At 50.9% G+C, this 6,858-nt stretch overlaps 1 protein-coding gene across 5 annotated transcripts in view; it reads right to left on the bottom strand.

Moving 5' to 3' along the window:
• Window positions 1–6,858, bottom strand: part of Ttll11 (tubulin tyrosine ligase like 11) — a 231,062-nt gene that overhangs the window by 90,194 nt on the left and 134,010 nt on the right. The window lies entirely within an intron of this gene.

The following is a 6,858-nucleotide window of genomic DNA, read 5'->3' as shown; positions in this document are numbered from 1 at the left end:
TGTAAAGTTGGAATTTATGAAAAGGGGTACACACACATATACACACACACTCACATACATATATACCACACACACCACATACATTCACATACATACTTACACACACACACTACACATACCCATACACACATACACCACACCCACATATACATACACTCACACCCACCCACACATACACCACATACACACACACACACACACACACACACACACACACACAAATTTACAGATGTGTGTACAAGGGTTAAGAAAGAAGCATTTGGGAAGAAAAGAAGACTCACCAGAGAGCATGGGTACCGGTTTCTCAAAGAAGAGTGACAATTAACTTCTTAGAAGTGACATAACGCCATTTTGGTGGCTCTCCGGTGACATCTCAAATGGTGTTAAGAAACTTCTTTTCCTTTTTTCCCCTAAATAATTGGGATTTGAAGCTGGCTCCAGGCCCCGCCCCCAACAGGGATTACAGTCTAATAAAATAAATCCTGGAGCCACTGGGGCTTGCACGAGTCTCATGCCCCATAACGTTCCCTGTCTTCCTATCCTGCCTCAGTCGGAGAGGGATTCCTCACATAGAGGGCACCCTCCCCTTCACAGTCCCCCTTTGCCTAAGGGACATAAGCTGAGGAAGGGCGCCCGCTGACCCACGGACACTGACAGCATCCTTAAGCTTCCCAACTGCCATGACATCTGCCCACACATTCTAATAATCTTTAATTAATAACACTAATCTTTGTTAACAGAGGGTTTACCAGAGGATAAATTAAGAGGGACTAATTTGTTGTTGGGCCTTCGATAGAGGAAGAGGGCTCCAGCTGGCAGGAGGCGGGGAAGAGGTCATTTGGATGGGATGGCTGTTCCTTCAGGGAGTGAAGTTTAATTCTCTGTGTGCCACTTTCTCCTTTCCTTGAATCCACAAACGTGGATTTCATGCTTTTTTCTTTCTTTTTTATACTAGGAACTATTTTTAGCCCAGGCAGGTAGGTAGAGGTGTGGTAAAGTCCAAAGGGGACTTGTTAATCCACTTGGGTTGAAGGGAGGAGGGTCACAGAGGGGCGACCTGGGAGCTTGCTAAGATTTGTTTTACAAAAGAGCTCACTACAGGGGTCTTCTAAGTAACAATCCCACCCCCATCGCCTTCTGATCACCCCTGGACTGATTTACACACCCTTTTAGAAGCACAGCTGTTGTGTAAATTAAGCTCCTGTAATCCCTCCCCCGCCCCTCAAGTGCCAAGTCCCCCTCAGGAGCGTTCTGGCACCTGCTGATTTATTTCTGTGTGCTTTTTCAGCACCTTGAGAATTTTAGCTTTCGGAACAAGCCACTTCAATTAGGGAGCAGGAGGGGAAGGGAGACCCCGGGCTGGGCAAAGAGTGGAAGGCCTGCAGACCAGAGTGGACAAGAGGAGGCAGCCATGCGAGATGGGGGCCGCTGGAGGGAGAGGAAGAGCTGATGGCCTTGCAGGGAACCATCCTGGATGAAGACGTGACATCTTTCAGGTTCACATATCTGGAAGTCAGCCAGCCCCCAGCTTCAGCTGCTGGAGTTTGAGTCAAACCTTCCAGCTTGAGGTCGCCCAGGAGGCACAACTGGGTAGCTCACAGAAGAACTTACTGGTGACCCTGAGGGTCCTCCCACTAGTGTTTCTGCTCTCCAGGACTTTACCCCTCCTGTCTTCACTTGAGTGAGAGTCTTTTAAAAGGATATAATGTAGGCATGAGGTCCACCACAACTGGGGTGCTTCTGTGTGCATTTAGCTAGTTACCCATGACCCTGAGGCTGGCTCATCACCTCCAATGTCACTGCTGCATTCTTTCATTTTTTTGGTTTTTCCAGACAAGGTTTCTTTGTGTAGTTCTAGCTGTCCTGGAATTCGTTCTGTAGACCAGGCTGGCCTCGAACTCACAGAGATTCACCTGCCTCTATTTACCGAGTACTGGGACCAAAGGTGTGTGCCACCATTGCCTGGCTTCTTTTCCTTTTCTTTAAGATTTTTTTTACTTATTTTTACTTATGTGTATATGTGTGCTGGTACCCATGAAGCCCAGAAGAGGGCATTGGTCCTGGACTGGAGTTCAGGTGGGCGAGAGCTGTCAGCTGGTGATGAGAACTCAGCTCAGGTCTTTTGTAAGAGCATCGAGTGCTCTTAACTGCTGGGCTTCTGTCTAGCCCTCCACTGTTGAATTTTTAATGTCACATTTCTCACTAGAGTCCCTGGAGGAGTTTTTGGGGGATGGGGATTATCAAGTTTGTGAAATCAACTTTGGACAGCTTTGGACTGGCAACCACCTTGGGAGTGAGCTGGCCTTGGGCTAAAGGAGTCCTGAAGAGAACAGACTTTCCAGTCGATCTGCACCTGTAGTCCTCGGTCAGTAGAAAAAGACCCCTCCTCTCCGTATGTGTTTATCAAACCTCAAAGTCCTAAGAGAGGAACTGGAGAGATGGGTCAGTGGGGAATAGCAGTTGCTATGCAAGTGCGGAAGACCCAAGTTCAAATTCCCAGCACCCATGTGTGAAAGATGGACATGGCTGTACATACGTCTACAACCCCGGGGCTTGGGGATGGGCCTGGGGCAGATGGGCATGGCTGTACATACGTCTACAACCCCGGGGCTTGGGGATGGGCCTGGGGCAGATGGACATGGCTGTACATACGTCTACAACCCCGGGGCTTGGGGATGGGCCTGGGGCAGAGAGTGGAGGACTGATGGAGTTTCTGGTCAGCAGCCTGGTTCCAGGTTCAGGGAGAGACCCCAGCTCAAAGAAATGGTATGGAGTATGAAAGGGCAAACACCCTACATCCTCATCTGGCCTCCACATAAACACCTGCACACACACACACATTCTAAAGGCTAATGACCAAGGGATAGGAACATCTATGTTCCAAATCTCACAAAGTGAAATACAAACAACAAACCTAAAAGGCCATATGGAAACACAGCGAGCCTCATAACAATCAAAGACATACTCCTTTACATCAGCTGACGCACACAATCACAATCGGCAACTAGTTTCACAGTGACGGCACCGAGCCATGCATCTCCGGGAACAGACACTCCATGCGGACTGCAGCCCAGGTGGCCACCAGCTGCAGCCCTCCGGAAGAGCAGGGCAGCACTTCACACCAGGAGCTTTGAAGACGCCCACTGTCTTGACTCGTAAACCCACAGCTCTGCTCTATTTAAGGAAGCACAAAATCAAGCCTTTTGGAGGCACCAGACAAGGGATAAATTACGGTTTGGCAGAGCATGAAGGTGTGCTCCTGCCACTAAAGCTGAGGGGGAGGTCAGCAGAGCAACGTGGAATGACATTTATGCCATAAAGTCATTCAAAAGGCGGAGTTACAGCAGCCTGTGCACTGTGAGATAATGTTAAAGCCCCACTTGCAGGTGGGGTGGGGAGACACTGGTAGAGATTTTTTATATTTTCTAAAATGTGGATTTTTTTTTATAGCACTGGCATCATAATTAAAGCAAAACAAAAACACTTCACCAATTTGTCCTCAAACAACAAAAGGAATCTTTCACCAACAGGTAAAGCCATTGTTCACTAGGATATCCTCAGGCTCAGGATGTCACTCAGCTGGGAGAATGCTGGCCTAGGAAGTATGAAGGCCTGGGTTCGAGCCTCAGCACCATATAAGTCAGGTTTGGTGATACACATGTGTAATCCTAGGAAGTGGAGGCAGGAGGATCAGAAGTTCAAGGTTTTCTTTGGCTACATAGGAAGCTCATGACCAGCTTGGTCTATATGAGACTTCCATTAAAAAAAAAAATCCTGTTGCCGGGCGGTGGTGGCGCACGCCTTTAATCCCAGCACTCGGGAGGCAGAGGCAGGCGGATCTCTGTGAGTTCGAGGCCAGCCTGGGCTACCAAGTGAGCTCCAGGAAAGGCGCAAAACTACACAGAGAAACCCTGTCTCGAAAAAAAAAAAAAAAAAAAATCCTGACTGGGCACTGTTGTTCCAGGTACATTTAACTCCCCCAAAGGCCCAAGGTGCTGGATGCTCCGTGTCATAGGTGTAGAAACTGAAGTTTGATCAAAGTACAGTTTTGCTTTGCTCATAGTGGCGCATAGAGCTACACAGGTCCCAGGCTGCTGCAGCTGGCTGTAGCCTGAGTGTCCGCACCGGTGCACGCCATCTCCCTAGTCTGACGTTTGTTTTGTTGCTGGAGCAGATATTGGCTCTCTGCAGTTTGTTTGCGCGCTGCAGCTGGAGTCACCCTCCGGCTCTCCCAGGCCCCCAGACTCAGCCTGGTGCCTAGATGCTCAGTGCACAACATCAGCTCTGAACCTGAGGCAAGGTTGTTCCTTTCCCACCCGACTGCCACATCGCCCTGCCTTGCCCTGCACAGTGACTGGGGCCATTGCTGCAGCCACGCTTTGCTTCCGTTCCCAGAGATCCAGCTACTAGCCAGTGACGCTGATGTGCTTTAATCCCAATGCAAGTGTGATTTAGGAGGTGTAGGAGGGAGCCCAGGCAGAAAATGGAGAGGCCATGGTAGAGTCACAAGGGTGTGCGTCCTGAGGCTGAAGACCAGTGGAAGCCACAGGTGGGGAGAATAGTTCCTGCCCAGCCCTGACAGAAACGGGGGTCAGATTGAAACTGGGCACTTGAGAGAGAGAGAGAGAGAGAGAGAGAGAGAGAGAGAGAGAGAGAGGGAGGAGAGAGGAGAGAGGAGAGAAGAGAGAGAGGGGAGGGAGGGGAGGGAGGGAGAGGGAGAGAGAGAGAGAAGAAAGGAGAGAGAGAAGAGAGAGAGGAGAAAGGAGAGAGAGAAGAGAGAGAGGGGAGGGAGGGAGGGAGAGAGGGAGGGAGGGAGGGAGGAGAGAGAGAGAGAGAGAGAGAGAGAGAGAGAGAGAGAGAGAGAGAGAGAGAGAGACCCCCAGGCAGTTTCCTGCAGGAACACCTGGGGGATGACAAGCCTGTGGGTTTTGTTTGTTTGTTTTCCCTTCTTTTTTTAAACTGAGGAAAATCATCGAGCCCAGCTACTTTTATCATCCAAAATTTGTTCCAGAGATTTCCTCCAGCTTGTGAGACACATCTTAACTCCTGGAACAGCCGTTTGTCACTGGGAATGGAAGCTCACCAAAGTGTCTATAAGCAGGTTAGGGTTGTAGGGGTTTCTATGTAGTGAACCAAATTACAAAAATATTGATTTTGGGTTTTTGTGACCTATTTGAATCCAATTGTACGGCCGTATTAGGAGAATCTTCTCTTATGGCCACAAAGAGGGCCGGCCCAGCTCCAGAGGAGGGACGGCATGCTTGCCTGCTCATTTCCCCTCCCAGTGGCTCTTTTTATAGCCCTCTGTATCACCAGCAGGATTTCAGGCCAGTTTTCCACTGGGCCATTTCTGACAGATAGCCCGAGGTGAGCACAGAAGAGTGCCCCCCCCCCAGCACTGAACCCTCCTCAGAGCCTGCCTGCTCCCAGGCTAGCTGATGGGGGCGGGGGGGTTCTGTGTGCAGTGTTCCCTGTGCTCACCCCCCCACCTCCTGTTCCCTGGACCCGGCCCTTCTCTGGCTGTCTCCTTGTTGGGTATGCCCTTTCTTCTCTCTTTTCCATAGACCTGGCCTTCAAATGTATGGGTCTCCTCTTCAGAGAAGCCCTCAGACACTCCTAGGGTGAAAAGCTTCCTTCCCGGGTTCCCCAGGGCAGGATCCCATGTCACCCCTTAACCCCTGCCAGCAGCCAGTACTCAACCTTTGAGTCTTGCTGTTCACAGAGCCTGGATGGGTTTGTGGCATGGATGGACGGACGGATGGACGGATGGACGGATGGACGGACGGATGGATGGATGGATGGATGGATGGACGGACGGACAGCCCCCACTGTTCTACTCCCACACCATCCTTTGATCAAGAGCAGCACTCACTGGGGAGGAGGGCAAGAGCCTTAATCTTGGGATGAAAGGCACAGGCCGCTCTTTAGAAGATAAAGCATTCATTTTTCCCCCTCTCTCTTTGTACTGCAGGGGCTCTGAGAAGCCTGTCCCATCAGTCTGTGTTCTTCCCACAAAGAGATCAGTTTACCTGTGAGGGCTCCAGGGTTATTCATTTCTCATGGGGTGTTTGAATCTTTGGAGCTAGAAAAGGATCCTGAAATGTACTTTGAAGTTCCTCTTTATATGCATCTGCCAGGAGGTAGCCATGGTTTTATATGGCAAGAATCTTGGTTTCTCAGGAGCCTTGGTTTGGGGCTCAGGGCCAGGAGTAGCCCCGGGGAGGCACTGCCCTGTGCTGCTCACATACCACCCCAGCAGACAAGGCTGGGCCTCCTGATGGCTGGCGCCCTCAGCTCATTTAGAATCTGAAGACAACCCTTCCCTCCTTGTTCCAGGTTTACTGAGGGTTGATGCGTCTTCATGAATTCCTTTGTTCCCCGAGAGGCTGGGAAGGCCATCACAGCCCTCTGAAGTGGGGCTCTTAGCATCCCTGTGGCACGAGCCATGGGTGGGGGTGATCTTAGGCTGCTGCCAGTCTCAGAACGAGCTGGTGGCAGAGCAGGGCTGTAGGGCCGATCTTCTCTCTCCTGGGCAGCCACTGTGCGGCCTCAGTAGCTTTCAGCTCAAGGCTGAAGCAGGAGCCCTGGCTTCAGAGATGCCCTGCTATACGCCTCCTCGTTGAGCTGAATGTAGTCAGCTCCTGCTGCTGTGGTGAAGAATCACAGACTGTGTGGCGTGGTCAGCACTGCTGCTGTCCTTAATCTCCCTGTTCATGAGCCTGGAAACCTGATGGGGCCGGCGGAGTCTGGTTGAGGTTGCTTAGAAGGAGAGAAGGGACTCCTGGATCCCACAAGGTCTGCTCTCATGATCTGACCACCTCCAAAGGCTCTCCCACCTAGTACCGCTCACGGCATTGG

The sequence above is a fragment of the Peromyscus maniculatus genome, chromosome 4 (assembly GCF_049852395.1).
Source record: "Peromyscus maniculatus bairdii isolate BWxNUB_F1_BW_parent chromosome 4, HU_Pman_BW_mat_3.1, whole genome shotgun sequence".
Classification (NCBI taxonomy): domain Eukaryota; kingdom Metazoa; phylum Chordata; class Mammalia; order Rodentia; family Cricetidae; genus Peromyscus; species Peromyscus maniculatus.
The sequence above is the reverse complement of the archived record's forward strand: the minus strand, read 5'-3'. Positions and strand labels throughout refer to the sequence as shown.